Below are 14,999 nucleotides of genomic sequence, written 5' to 3' on the forward strand. Positions count from 1 at the left end.
TATGTATTCATAGAAACATGAAACATTGGAATTGTACTACTATTCGCAACCATAGCCACAGCATTCATAGGCTATGTACTGCCGTGAGGACAAATATCATTTTGAGGGGCAACTGTAATCACTAACCTTCTCTCCGCCATCCCCTATATCGGAACCAACTTAGTAGAGTGAATCTGAGGTGGCTTCTCAGTAGACAAAGCAACCTTAACACGATTCTTTGCATTTCATTTTATCTTTCCATTCATCATCGCAGCTCTAGCAATAGTACACCTCCTATTTCTACACGAAACCGGATCCAACAACCCCTCAGGAATCACATCAGACTCAGACAAAATTCCGTTTCACCCCTACTACACAATTAAAGATATCCTAGGAATCCTACTCCTGCTCCTAGTCTTAATATCACTAGTTTTATTTTCACCAGACCTATTAGGAGATCCAGACAACTACACCCCTGCAAACCCCCTAAACACCCCTCCACATATCAAACCTGAATGATACTTCCTATTCGCCTATGCCATCCTACGATCTATCCCTAATAAATTAGGAGGTGTACTCGCCCTAGTATTCTCCATCCTAATTTTAGCATTCATTCCATTCCTCCACACATCTAAGCAACGCAGTATAATATTCCGACCCCTCAGCCAATGCCTATTCTGACTTTTAGTCGCCGATCTTCTCACTTTAACTTGGATTGGAGGACAGCCAGTTGAACACCCTTTCATCATTATCGGACAGGTCGCCTCAATTCTATATTTCACCATCCTATTGATTCTAATGCCAACAATTAGCGTTATCGAAAATAATCTTCTAAAATGAAGAGTCTTTGTAGTATAATCATTACCTTGGTCTTGTAAACCAAAAATGGAGAGTAGTCGCCCTCCCTAAGACTCAAGGAAGAAGCTCTTGCTCCACCATCAGCACCCAAAGCTGAAATTCTTCTTAAACTATTCCCTGACACCCCCTACATTCATATATTGGACCACCTCTACTGTGCTATGTCAGTATCTCCAAAAAATCCTTCTTTCCCTCCCCTATGTACGTCGTGCATTAATGGCTTGCCCCATGCATATAAGCATGTACATGATATTATATCTTTACATAGGACATGTCTAGTCCAATTCCACAACCCATTGATCCTCAACAGTAACTAGATGCATATCACTTAGTCCAATAAGGGCTTAATCACCATGCCTCGAGAAACCATCAATCCTTGCCTGTAATGTCACTCTTCTCGCTCCGGGCCCATGCTAATGTGGGGGTTACTATCATGAAACTATACCTGGCATCTGGTTCTTACCTCAGGGCCATGACTCTATTTATTCCAATCCTACTAATTCTCGCAAATGGGACATCTCGATGGACTAGTGACTAATCAGCCCATGATCACACATAACTGTGGTGTCATGCATTTGGTATCTTTTATTTTTAGGGGGGGAATCTGCTATCACTCATCTATGACCGCAACGGCACTAACTCTAACTTATCTTCTGCTCTCAGGGAATATGCCCGTCGCGGCCCTAATGCAGTCAAATAACTTGTAGCTGGACTTATTCATTATCATTTATCAACTCACGCATAAAATCAAGGTGCTATTCAGTCAATGGTTTCAGGACATATAATTCTAGGACACACGTGTGTACACGTACGTACACGTGTGTACACGTACGTACACGTGTGTACACGTACGTACACGTGTGTACACGTACGTACACGTGTGTACACGTACGTACACGTGTGTACACGTACGTACACGTACGTACACGTACGTACACGTACGTACACGTGTGTACACGTACGTACACGTGTGTACACGTACGTACACGTGTGTACACGTACGTACACGTGTGTACACGTACGTACACGTGTGTACACGTACGTACACGTGTGTACACGTACGTACACGCGCAAGACATTAAGTTAACTTATACAAACCCCCCTTACCCCCCATAAACTCATGTCATCTATTATACACTTATTTATGTCCTGCCAAACCCCAAAAACAGGACTAAGTGCATACAATACTCACAAGCTTTATTTAAATTGTATACAAATGTATTGCTACTCTAGTTAACTTAACACAACAGTCTTACACGCATTCGATCTCGTGGTCTATCTATAGATAGCATCCCCTTTTTTTTTCCTCTCATATTTACTATGTATTTTATTTATTATACACACTACAATTTCAGTATAAGTTAATGTAGCTTAATTAATAAAGCAAGGCACTGAAAATGCCAAGATGAGTCGCACGACTCCATAAACACAAAGGTTTGGTCCTAGCCTTCCTATTAGTTCTTAGTAGACTTACACATGCAAGTCTCCACGCCCCAGTGAGAATGCCCTTAAAATCAGCAGTGATCTAAAGGAGCAGGTATCAAGCACACTCTTAAGTAGCTCATAACACCTTGCTAAGCCACACCCCCACGGGATACAGCAGTGATAAAAATTAAGCCATAAACGAAAGTTTGACTAAGCCATACTAAAAAGGGTTGGTAAATTTCGTGCCAGCCACCGCGGTCATACGATTAACCCAAACTAATAGGCCCACGGCGTAAAGCGTGTTTAAGATACCTTTGCACTAAAGTTAAAACTTAACTAAGCCGTAAAAAGCTACAGTTACCATAAAATAGACCACGAAAGTGACTTTATAATAATCTGACTACACGATAGCTAAGACCCAAACTGGGATTAGATACCCCACTATGCTTAGCCCTAAACATAGATAATTTTACAACAAAATAATTCGCCAGAGGACTACTAGCAATAGCTTAAAACTCAAAGGACTTGGCGGTGCTTTATATCCCTCTAGAGGAGCCTGTTCTATAATCGATAAACCCCGATAAACCTCACCACCCTTTGCTAATTCAGTCTATATACCGCCATCTTCAGCAAACCCTCAAAAGGTAGAATAGTAAGCACAATCATTTTACATAAAAAAGTTAGGTCAAGGTGTAACTTATGGGGTGGGAAGAAATGGGCTACATTTTCTACCCAAGAACATTCCACGAACGTTTTTATGAAATTAAAAACTGAAGGAGGATTTAGTAGTAAATTAAGAATAGAGAGCTTAATTGAATAGGGCCATGAAGCACGCACACACCGCCCGTCACCCTCCTCAAGTAATAAGACACAACCATAACCATATTAACTTAACTAAGACACAAGAGGAGACAAGTCGTAACAAGGTAAGCATACCGGAAGGTGTGCTTGGATTAATCAAAGTGTAGCTTAACTAAAGCGTCTGGCCTACACCCAGAAGATTTCATTACTTATGACCACTTTGAACAAAAGCTAGCCCAACTAACCCCAAACTTAAGTATCACAGACATATAAAGTAAAACATTTAGTTAAATAATAAAAGTATAGGAGATAGAAATTTTAATTGGAGCGATAGAGATAGTACCGTAAGGGAATGATGAAAGACATCTTAACAGTATTAAACAGCAAAGATTACCCCTTTTACCTTTTGCATAATGAACTAGCCAGAAACGACTTAACAAAGAGAACTTAAGCTAAGCTCCCCGAAACCAGACGAGCTACCCATAAACAATCTAAAAGGATCAACTCATCTATGTAGCAAAATAGTGAGAAGATTTGTGGGTAGAGGTGAAAAGCCTAACGAGCCTGGTGATAGCTGGTTGCCCACAAACAGAATTTTAGTTCAACTTTAAATTTACCTAAAAAAAAACAAAATTTTAATGTAAATTTAAAATATAGTCTAAGAAGGTACAGCTTCTTAGAATCAGGATACAACCTTTATTAGAGAGTATATACTAACATCACCATAGTTGGCTTAAAAGCAGCCACCAATTGAGAAAGCGTTCCAGCTCAACAAACAATATAACTTAATCCCAATCATATTACATCAACTCCTAATTATACCTCCTGGGCCATTCTATTTAAATATAGAAGCAACAATGCTAGTATGAGTAACAAGAACTATTTTCTCCCCGCATAAGCTTATATCAGAAACGGATAGACCACTGATAGTTAACAATCTGATAATATCAACCCAAAAATGAAATACTTATCTACCCTATTGTTAACCCAACACAGGCATGCATTTAAGGAAAGATTAAAAGGAGTAAAAGGAACTCGGCAAACACAAACCCCGCCTGTTTACCAAAAACATCACCTCCAGCATTTCTAGTATTGGAGGCACTGCCTGCCCAGTGACACTTGTTTAACGGCCGCGGTATCCTGACCGTGCAAAGGTAGCATAATCATTTGTTCTCTAAATAAGGACTTGTATGAATGGCCACACGAGGGTTTAACTGTCTCTTATTCCCAATCAGTGAAATTGACCTTCCCGTGAAGAGGCGGGAATGCCACAATAAGACGAGAAGACCCTATGGAGCTTTAATTAACTAACCCAAACTTATGGATACTAAATACCTACAAGGCATAACATTACACCATTATTGTGGGTTAGCAATTTAGGTTGGGGTGACCTCGGAATATAAAAAAACTCCCGAGTGATTAAAATTTAGACCCACAAGTCAAAATATAACATCACTTATTGATCCAATAATTTTTGATCAACGGAACAAGTTACCCTAGGGATAACAGCGCAATCCTATTCAAGAGTCCATATCGACAATAGGGTTTACGACCTCGATGTTGGATCAGGACATCCTAATGGTGCAGCAGCTATTAAGGGTTCGTTTGTTCAACGATTAAAGTCCTACGTGATCTGAGTTCAGACCGGAGTAATCCAGGTCGGTTTCTATCTATTATATAACCTCCCCCAGTACGAAAGGACAAGGGATGTAAGGCCTACCTACAAGGGATGTAAGGCCTACCTCACAAAGGCGCCTTAAAACTAATAGATGAAGTCAACTCAATCTAACCAGTTTATCTCCTCATAAGCCCGAGAAAAGGGGCTTTGTTAGGGTGGCAGAGCCCGGTAACTGCGTAAAACTTAAACCTTTATTATCAGAGGTTCAATTCCTCTCCCTAACAAAATGTTCTTTATCAACATTATCTCTCTTATCATCCCAATCCTTCTTGCCGTAGCCTTCCTCACCCTCGTTGAACGAAAAGTCTTAGGCTACATACAACTTCGAAAAGGGCCTAATATCGTAGGCCCCTACGGCCTCCTTCAACCAATCGCAGATGCAGTAAAACTCTTCACAAAAGAACCTCTACGACCACTTACATCCTCCATATCAATATTCATTCTAGCCCCCATTCTAGCTCTATCACTAGCCCTAACTATATGAATCCCTCTCCCAATGCCCTACCCACTCATTAATATAAACTTAGGAGTCCTATTCATACTAGCAATATCAAGTCTCGCCGTATACTCCATCCTTTGGTCAGGATGAGCCTCAAACTCCAAATACGCTCTAATCGGAGCCCTCCGAGCAGTAGCTCAAACAATCTCATATGAAGTAACACTAGCAATCATTCTCCTATCAGTCCTCCTAATAAACGGGTCATTTACACTATCCACACTAATTATCACCCAAGAACATATATGACTAATCTTTCCGGCCTGGCCCCTAGCCATGATATGATTCATTTCTACTCTAGCAGAAACTAACCGAGCCCCCTTCGACTTAACTGAAGGAGAATCCGAACTAGTTTCTGGATTTAACGTAGAGTATGCAGCGGGTCCTTTTGCCCTATTCTTTCTAGCAGAGTACGCAAATATCATTATAATAAATATCCTCACAACAATTCTATTCTTCGGTGCATTCCACAACCCATTTATACCAGAACTCTACTCTATTAACTTCACTATAAAAACCCTCTTACTAACTATCTGCTTCCTATGAATTCGAGCATCATACCCTCGATTCCGCTATGATCAATTAATACACTTATTGTGAAAAAATTTTCTACCCCTAACTTTAGCCCTATGCATATGACATGTTGCCTTACCCATTATTACCGCGAGTATCCCACCCCAAACATAAGAAATATGTCTGATAAAAGAGTTACTTTGATAGAGTAAATAATAGAGGTTTAAATCCTCTTATTTCTAGAATAATAGGCTTCGAACCTAATCTTAAGAATTCAAAGATCTTCGTGCTACCAAACTTACACTATATTCTACAGTAAGGTCAGCTAAATTAAGCTATCGGGCCCATACCCCGAAAATGTTGGTTTATACCCTTCCCGTACTAATAAAACCCCCTATTCTCACTATTATTATAGCAACTATCATGGCAGGGACCATAATCGTCATACTAAGCTCGCACTGATTACTGATCTGAATTGGATTCGAAATAAACATGCTAGCCATCATCCCTATCCTCATAAAAAAGTATAATCCACGAGCCATAGAAGCCTCTACAAAATATTTTCTTACACAAGCTACTGCCTCAATATTACTAATAATAGGAGTCACCATTAACCTTCTTTACTCCGGCCAATGAGTAATCTCAAAAATCTCAAACCCCATCGCATCCATCATAATAACCACCGCCCTAACAATAAAACTAGGCCTATCTCCATTCCACTTCTGAGTTCCCGAAGTAGCACAAGGAGTAACACTTATATCAGGAATAATCCTACTAACATGACAAAAAATCGCACCTATATCCATCCTATATCAAATCTCCCCATCAATTAACACCAACCTTCTTATACTAATAGCCCTCGCATCCGTTCTAGTAGGAGGCTGAGGCGGACTAAATCAAACTCAACTACGAAAAATCATAGCATACTCCTCCATTGCCCACATAGGCTGAATAGCCGCTATCATTATTTACAACCCTACAATAATAATCCTAAACTTAACTTTATATATTCTAATAACACTATCTACCTTCATACTATTCATATTAAACTCATCCACCACAACCTTATCCTTATCCCACATATGAAATAAATTTCCCCTAATCACCTCCATAATCTTAATCTTAATATTATCCCTAGGAGGACTACCCCCATTATCTGGCTTCATCCCTAAATGAATAATTATTCAAGAATTAACAAAAAATAACATAATTATTATTCCAACACTAATAGCCATCACCGCTCTACTTAACTTATATTTCTACCTGCGACTCACATATAGCACCGCACTTACCATATTCCCGTCCACAAATAACATAAAAATAAAATGACAATTCGAGTACACAAAAAAGGCAACCCTACTACCCCCCTTAATCATTATCTCAACTATACTACTCCCGCTAACACCTATATTATCAGTCTTGGACTAGGAGTTTAGGTTAGACCAGACCAAGAGCCTTCAAAGCTCTAAGCAAGTGCTATACACTTAACCCCTGACCAAATCACCTCTAAGGGCTGCAAGAATCTATCTTACATCAATTGAATGCAAATCAAACACTTTAATTAAGCTAAGCCCTCCCTAGATTGGTGAGCTTCTACCTCACGAAATTTTAGTTAACAGCTAAATACCCTAGTAACTGGCTTCAATCTACCTTCTCCCGCCGCGTAGAAAAAAAAGGCGGGAGAAGCCCCGGCGGCGTCTAGGCTGCTTCTTTGAATTTGCAATTCAATATGAAAATTCACCACAGAGCTTGGCAAAAAGAGGACTTAAACCTCTATTTTTAGATTTACAGTCTAATGCTTGGACTTAAACCTCTATTTTTAGATTTACAGTCTAATGCTTTTATCAGCCATTTTACCTATGTTCATTAACCGATGACTGTTCTCTACTAATCACAAAGATATTGGTACTTTATACTTACTATTTGGAGCATGAGCCGGCATAGTAGGCACTGCCTTGAGCCTCCTCATCCGAGCCGAACTAGGTCAGCCCGGTACTTTACTAGGCGACGATCAAATTTATAACGTCGTCGTAACCGCCCATGCTTTCGTAATAATCTTCTTCATAGTCATGCCCATTATAATTGGGGGCTTTGGAAACTGACTAGTGCCATTAATAATTGGTGCTCCGGACATGGCATTCCCCCGAATAAATAACATGAGCTTCTGACTTCTTCCTCCATCTTTTCTTCTACTATTAGCATCTTCTATGGTAGAAGCAGGTGCAGGAACGGGGTGGACCGTTTACCCCCCACTGGCTGGCAATCTGGCCCATGCAGGAGCATCCGTTGATCTTACAATTTTCTCCTTACATTTAGCCGGAGTCTCTTCTATTTTAGGGGCAATTAATTTCATTACTACTATTATCAACATAAAACCCCCTGCAATATCCCAGTATCAAACCCCCCTATTTGTATGATCAGTACTAATTACAGCAGTTCTACTCCTACTATCCCTGCCTGTACTGGCTGCTGGAATTACAATACTTTTAACAGACCGTAATCTTAATACGACATTTTTCGATCCCGCTGGAGGAGGAGACCCTATCCTATATCAACACTTATTCTGATTCTTCGGACATCCTGAAGTTTACATTCTTATCCTGCCAGGGTTCGGAATAATTTCTCACATTGTCACTTACTACTCAGGGAAAAAAGAGCCTTTCGGCTATATAGGAATAGTATGGGCAATAATATCTATTGGGTTTTTAGGCTTTATCGTATGAGCTCACCATATGTTTACTGTAGGAATAGACGTAGACACACGAGCATACTTCACATCCGCCACTATAATTATCGCTATTCCAACAGGAGTAAAAGTATTTAGTTGACTGGCAACACTTCACGGAGGCAATATTAAATGATCTCCAGCTATGCTATGAGCTTTAGGGTTTATTTTCTTATTCACAGTAGGCGGGCTAACAGGCATTGTCCTAGCTAATTCGTCCTTAGACATCGTTCTTCATGATACGTATTATGTTGTAGCTCATTTTCACTATGTGCTCTCAATGGGAGCAGTTTTTGCCATTATGGGAGGATTTGCCCACTGATTCCCCTTATTCTCAGGTTATACTCTTAACGATACTTGAGCAAAGATTCACTTTACAATTATATTTGTGGGAGTAAATATAACTTTCTTCCCTCAGCATTTCCTAGGTTTATCCGGAATACCTCGTCGGTACTCTGACTATCCAGATGCATATACCACCTGAAATACCGTCTCCTCTATAGGATCGTTTATCTCGCTTACAGCGGTGATGCTTATAATTTTTATAATCTGAGAGGCCTTTGCATCCAAACGAGAAGTTGCTATAGTAGAACTTACTACAACTAATATTGAATGACTACATGGATGTCCCCCTCCATATCACACGTTCGAAGAACCTACATATGTAATCCAAAAATAAGAAAGGAAGGAATCGAACCCCCTAAAATTGGTTTCAAGCCAATGTCATAACCACTATGTCTTTCTCAATCAGGAGGTATTAGTAAAATATTACATAACTTTGTCAAGGTTAAATTATAGGTGAAACCCCTATATACCTCTATGGCGTACCCATTTCAACTCGGATTACAGGACGCAACCTCCCCTATTATAGAGGAGCTACTTCATTTTCATGACCATACACTAATAATTGTATTCTTAATCAGTTCTTTAGTTCTCTACATCATTTCCCTAATATTGACTACAAAATTAACTCATACAAGCACAATAGACGCACAGGAAGTAGAAACAGTATGAACTATCCTACCCGCCATTATCCTAATCCTAATCGCTCTACCTTCCCTCCGAATCCTTTATATAATAGACGAAATCAATAACCCCTCTTTAACCGTGAAAACAATAGGCCACCAATGATACTGAAGCTATGAATATACTGATTATGAAGACTTAAACTTTGACTCCTACATAATCCCAACACAAGAATTAAAGCCAGGAGAACTCCGACTATTAGAAGTAGACAACCGAGTTGTCCTCCCAATAGAAATAACCATCCGAATACTTATTTCTTCAGAAGACGTTTTGCATTCATGAGCTGTTCCATCACTAGGTCTAAAAACTGACGCTATTCCAGGACGACTAAACCAAACCACCCTTATAGCCATACGACCGGGACTGTATTATGGCCAGTGCTCTGAAATCTGCGGATCTAACCATAGCTTTATACCCATTGTTCTTGAAATAGTCCCCCTATCTTATTTTGAAACCTGATCTGCCTTAATAGTATAACCTAGACTAGACTTACTCATTAAGAAGCTATAAAGCATTAACCTTTTAAGTTAAAGACTGGGAGTTTTAACCTCCCCTTAATGAAATGCCACAGCTAGACACATCCACCTGATTTATTATAATCTTTTCAATATTTCTCACCCTCTTCATTCTATTCCAACTAAAAATTTCAAATCACCACTACCCGGAAAACCCAATAACCAAGTCTACTAAAATCACTAGTCAACATAATCCTTGAGAAAACAAATGAACGAAAATTTATTCGCCTCTTTCGCTGCCCCCTCAATAATAGGTCTCCCTATTGTAGTACTGATCGTCATATTCCCTTCCATTTTATTCCCAGCACCCAATCGCCTAATCAATAATCGGTTAATCTCCATTCAGCAATGATTAATTCAATTAACATCAAAACAAATACTAGCAATTCATAATCAAAAGGGACGAACCTGAGCTCTCATACTTATATCACTAATTCTATTCATTGGTTCAACTAACCTACTTGGACTACTACCCCACTCATTTACGCCCACGACACAACTCTCTATAAACCTCGGAATAGCAATCCCCCTATGAGCAGGGACAGTAATTACCGGTTTCCGCTATAAGACCAAAGCATCCTTGGCACACTTTCTACCCCAAGGCACCCCTCTTCCCCTAATTCCAATACTAGTAATCATCGAAACTATTAGTCTATTCATTCAACCCATAGCTCTAGCCGTTCGATTAACCGCCAATATTACTGCAGGACACCTCCTAATCCATTTGATTGGAGGGGCTACCTTAGCTCTTATTAATATTAGCGCGACCACAGCTTTCATCACTTTTATTATTTTAATTCTATTTACGATTCTAGAGTTTGCTGTTGCCTTAATTCAAGCCTATGTCTTTACCTTACTAGTAAGTCTATACTTACATGACAACACCTAATGACCCACCAAACTCACGCTTACCATATAGTTAACCCAAGCCCATGACCGCTAACAGGAGCCCTTTCTGCCCTTCTTATAACATCGGGTCTTATCATATGATTTCACTATAACTCAATATCCCTACTTACATTAGGATTCACAACCAACCTGCTAACCATATACCAGTGATGACGAGATGTGATCCGAGAAGGCACATTCCAAGGACATCACACCCCTATTGTACAAAAAGGACTACGGTACGGAATAGTTCTTTTTATTGTATCAGAAGTATTTTTCTTTGCAGGCTTCTTTTGAGCCTTTTACCATTCCAGCCTAGCCCCTACTCCTGAACTTGGAGGTTGCTGACCTCCCACCGGCATTATTCCTCTTAACCCACTAGAAGTTCCTCTACTCAACACCTCAGTCCTCCTAGCCTCCGGAGTATCTATTACTTGAGCCCATCATAGTTTAATAGAAGGCAATCGTAAACACATACTTCAAGGCCTATTTATTACAATCTCCTTAGGCGTATATTTTACACTATTACAGGCCTCCGAATACTACGAGACATCTTTTACAATCTCCGACGGAGTGTACGGATCTACCTTTTTTATAGCTACTGGGTTTCACGGACTACATGTAATTATTGGCTCCACATTCCTTATCGTGTGCTTTCTCCGACAACTATACTACCACTTCACATCAAACCACCACTTCGGATTTGAAGCCGCTGCATGATATTGACACTTTGTTGATGTAGTCTGACTATTCTTATATGTATCTATTTATTGATGAGGATCCTATTTCTTTAGTATAACTAGTACAATTGACTTCCAATCAGTTAGCTCCAGATCAACCTGGAAAGAAGTAATAAACGTAATACTAACCTTGATAACTAATGTAACCCTAGCGTCCTTACTTGTACTAATCGCATTCTGACTTCCCCAACTAAATATTTATACAGACAAGACAAGCCCCTACGAATGTGGTTTTGACCCCATGGGATCTGCTCGCCTACCTTTCTCTATAAAATTCTTCCTAGTTGCCATCACATTCCTGCTTTTCGACCTAGAAATCGCACTCCTACTCCCACTTCCCTGAGCGTCACAAACCAACAAGTTGACAACAATACTTATCATAGCACTCCTACTAATCTCCCTCCTAGCTGCAAGCCTAGCGTACGAATGAACCGAAAAGGGGCTAGAATGAACCGAATATGATAATTAGTTTAAGCCAAAACAAATGATTTCGACTCATTAGATTATGATTTATCTCATAATTATCATATGTCCATAGTATATATTAATATCTTTCTGGCATTCATTCTTTCTCTAATAGGTATACTTGTTTATCGATCACACCTAATATCATCGCTACTATGCTTAGAGGGCATAATATTATCACTATTTGTAATAATATCTGTAACTATTCTCAACAACCACCTTACATTAGCCAGCATGATACCAATCGTACTACTAGTATTTGCTGCCTGCGAAGCAGCATTAGGACTATCTCTACTAGTTATAGTATCTAACACCTACGGGACTGATTACGTACAAAACCTAAACCTCTTACAATGCTAAAAATTATCATCCCCACTATCATACTGATCCCCCTTACATGAGTATCAAAGCCTAACATAATCTGAATTAACACGACAACATATGGTTTGCTAATCAGCTTAATCAGCTTATTCTACCTGAATCAACCAAATGATAATACATTGAACCCCTCCTTAATATTTTTCTCTGACTCCCTATCAGCACCGCTACTAGCACTTACAACATGACTTCTACCCCTTATACTTATAGCAAGCCAACACCATTTATCAAAAGAACCCTTAACTCGAAAAAAACTATATATTTCAATACTGATTCTTCTCCAGTTGTTCCTAATTATAACTTTCACCGCCTCTGAACTTATCTTCTTTTACATCCTATTTGAGGCAACACTAATCCCAACCCTGATCATTATTACCCGATGGGGGAATCAAACTGAACGACTAAACGCAGGGCTCTACTTCTTATTTTATACTTTAATAGGATCTCTCCCACTCCTAGTAGCTCTCCTTTACATCCACAATTTCATGGGCTCCCTAAATTTTCTCATAATTCAATACTGAATTCAACCTCTGCCAAACTCCTGATCTAATGTTTTCTTATGATTGGCATGCATGATAGCATTCATAGTAAAGATACCTCTATACGGCCTCCACTTGTGACTACCAAAAGCACACGTAGAGGCCCCTATTGCCGGCTCCATGGTACTTGCCGCCGTACTCCTGAAATTAGGAGGCTATGGCATGATACGAATTACAACCCTACTAAACCCCCTGACCAACTTCATAGCGTATCCTTTCATAATATTATCTCTATGAGGCATAATCATAACAAGCTCTATCTGTCTCCGTCAAACAGATCTAAAATCCCTAATTGCATACTCCTCAGTTAGTCATATGGCACTCGTTATTGTAGCGGTTCTTATTCAAACACCATGAAGTTATATAGGTGCAACAGCCCTAATAATTGCCCATGGTTTAACATCCTCGATGCTATTCTGCTTAGCCAACTCCAATTACGAACGAATCCATAGCCGTACTATGATTCTCGCACGAGGACTTCAAACCCTCCTTCCCCTGATAGCAGCCTGATGGTTATTAGCAAGCCTCACAAATCTGGCTCTTCCTCCAACAATTAATCTTATCGGAGAACTATTTGTAGTGATATCCTCATTCTCATGATCCAACATTACTATTATTCTAATAGGAATTAACATCACCATCACTGCCCTATACTCACTTTATATACTAATCACCACACAGCGTGGTAAATATTCCCACCATATCAAAAATATCAAACCGTCATTCACACGAGAAAATGCCCTAATAACCTTGCATCTACTGCCTCTACTCCTCCTATCCCTTAACCCTAAAATTATTCTCGGTCCCATCTACTGTAAGCATAGTTTAACAAAAACATTAGATTGTGAATCTAATAATAAAAGCTCAAACCTTTTTGCTTACCGAAAAAGTACTGCAAGAACTGCTAACTCATGCTCCCATGTATAAGAACATGGCTTTTTCAACTTTTATAGGATAGAAGTAATCCATTGGTCTTAGGAACCAAAAAATTGGTGCAACTCCAAATAAAAGTAATAAATATATTTACTTCATGCATAATCACAGCTCTAGTCATTCTTACTTTGCCCATCATTATAACCTCTACTAAACTCTACAAAAATAAGCTATACCCATACTATGTAAAAACCGCTACTTCTTACGCATTCATAATTAGCATAATTCCCACAATAATATTCATCTACTCAGGACAGGAAACAATTGTTTCAAACTGACATTGAATAACAATCCAGACCATAAAACTATCCATGAGTTTTAAATTAGACTACTTCTCAATAATCTTTGTGCCCGTAGCCCTTTTTGTCACGTGGTCTATTATAGAGTTTTCTATATGATATATACACTCCGATCCTTATATTAACCGATTTTTCAAGTATCTTCTCTTATTTCTTATTACTATAATAGTCTTAGTCACCGCAAACAACATATTCCAACTATTCATTGGCTGAGAAGGAGTTGGCATTATATCATTTTTACTTATTGGATGATGATACGGCCGAACCGATGCAAATACAGCTGCCCTACAAGCTATCCTCTATAACCGTATTGGAGATGTAGGCTTCATTATAACCATAGCATGGTTTCTATTGAACTTAAACACATGAGACCTTCAACAAATCTTTATTACAACAAACGATAATTTTAATTTGCCGCTACTTGGCTTACTATTAGCAGCTACCGGTAAATCTGCTCAATTCGGCTTACATCCCTGACTCCCCTCAGCCATAGAAGGCCCCACTCCTGTATCAGCCCTACTTCACTCAAGCACAATAGTTGTAGCAGGAGTATTTCTTCTTATCCGCTTTCATCCACTAATAGAGCATAATCAAACTATTCAAACCCTCACTTTATGCTTAGGGGCTATTACTACACTATTTACTGCAATCTGCGCTCTTACACAGAACGATATCAAAAAAATTGTAGCGTTCTCTACCTCAAGCCAACTAGGCCTAATAATAGTAACAATTGGCATTAAC

At 39.3% G+C, this 14,999-nt stretch overlaps 1 pseudogene; it reads left to right on the forward strand.

Annotated features, from left to right (window-relative positions):
* The first annotated feature begins 2,266 nt into the window (after window positions 1–2,266).
* On the forward strand, window positions 2,267–3,221 carry LOC144309855 (18S ribosomal RNA; annotated as a pseudogene).
* Window positions 3,222–14,999: the final 11,778 nt, after the last annotated feature.

The sequence above is a fragment of the Canis aureus genome, unplaced genomic scaffold (genome assembly GCF_053574225.1).
Source record: "Canis aureus isolate CA01 unplaced genomic scaffold, VMU_Caureus_v.1.0 ptg000215l_RagTag, whole genome shotgun sequence".
Taxonomy (NCBI): domain Eukaryota; kingdom Metazoa; phylum Chordata; class Mammalia; order Carnivora; family Canidae; genus Canis; species Canis aureus.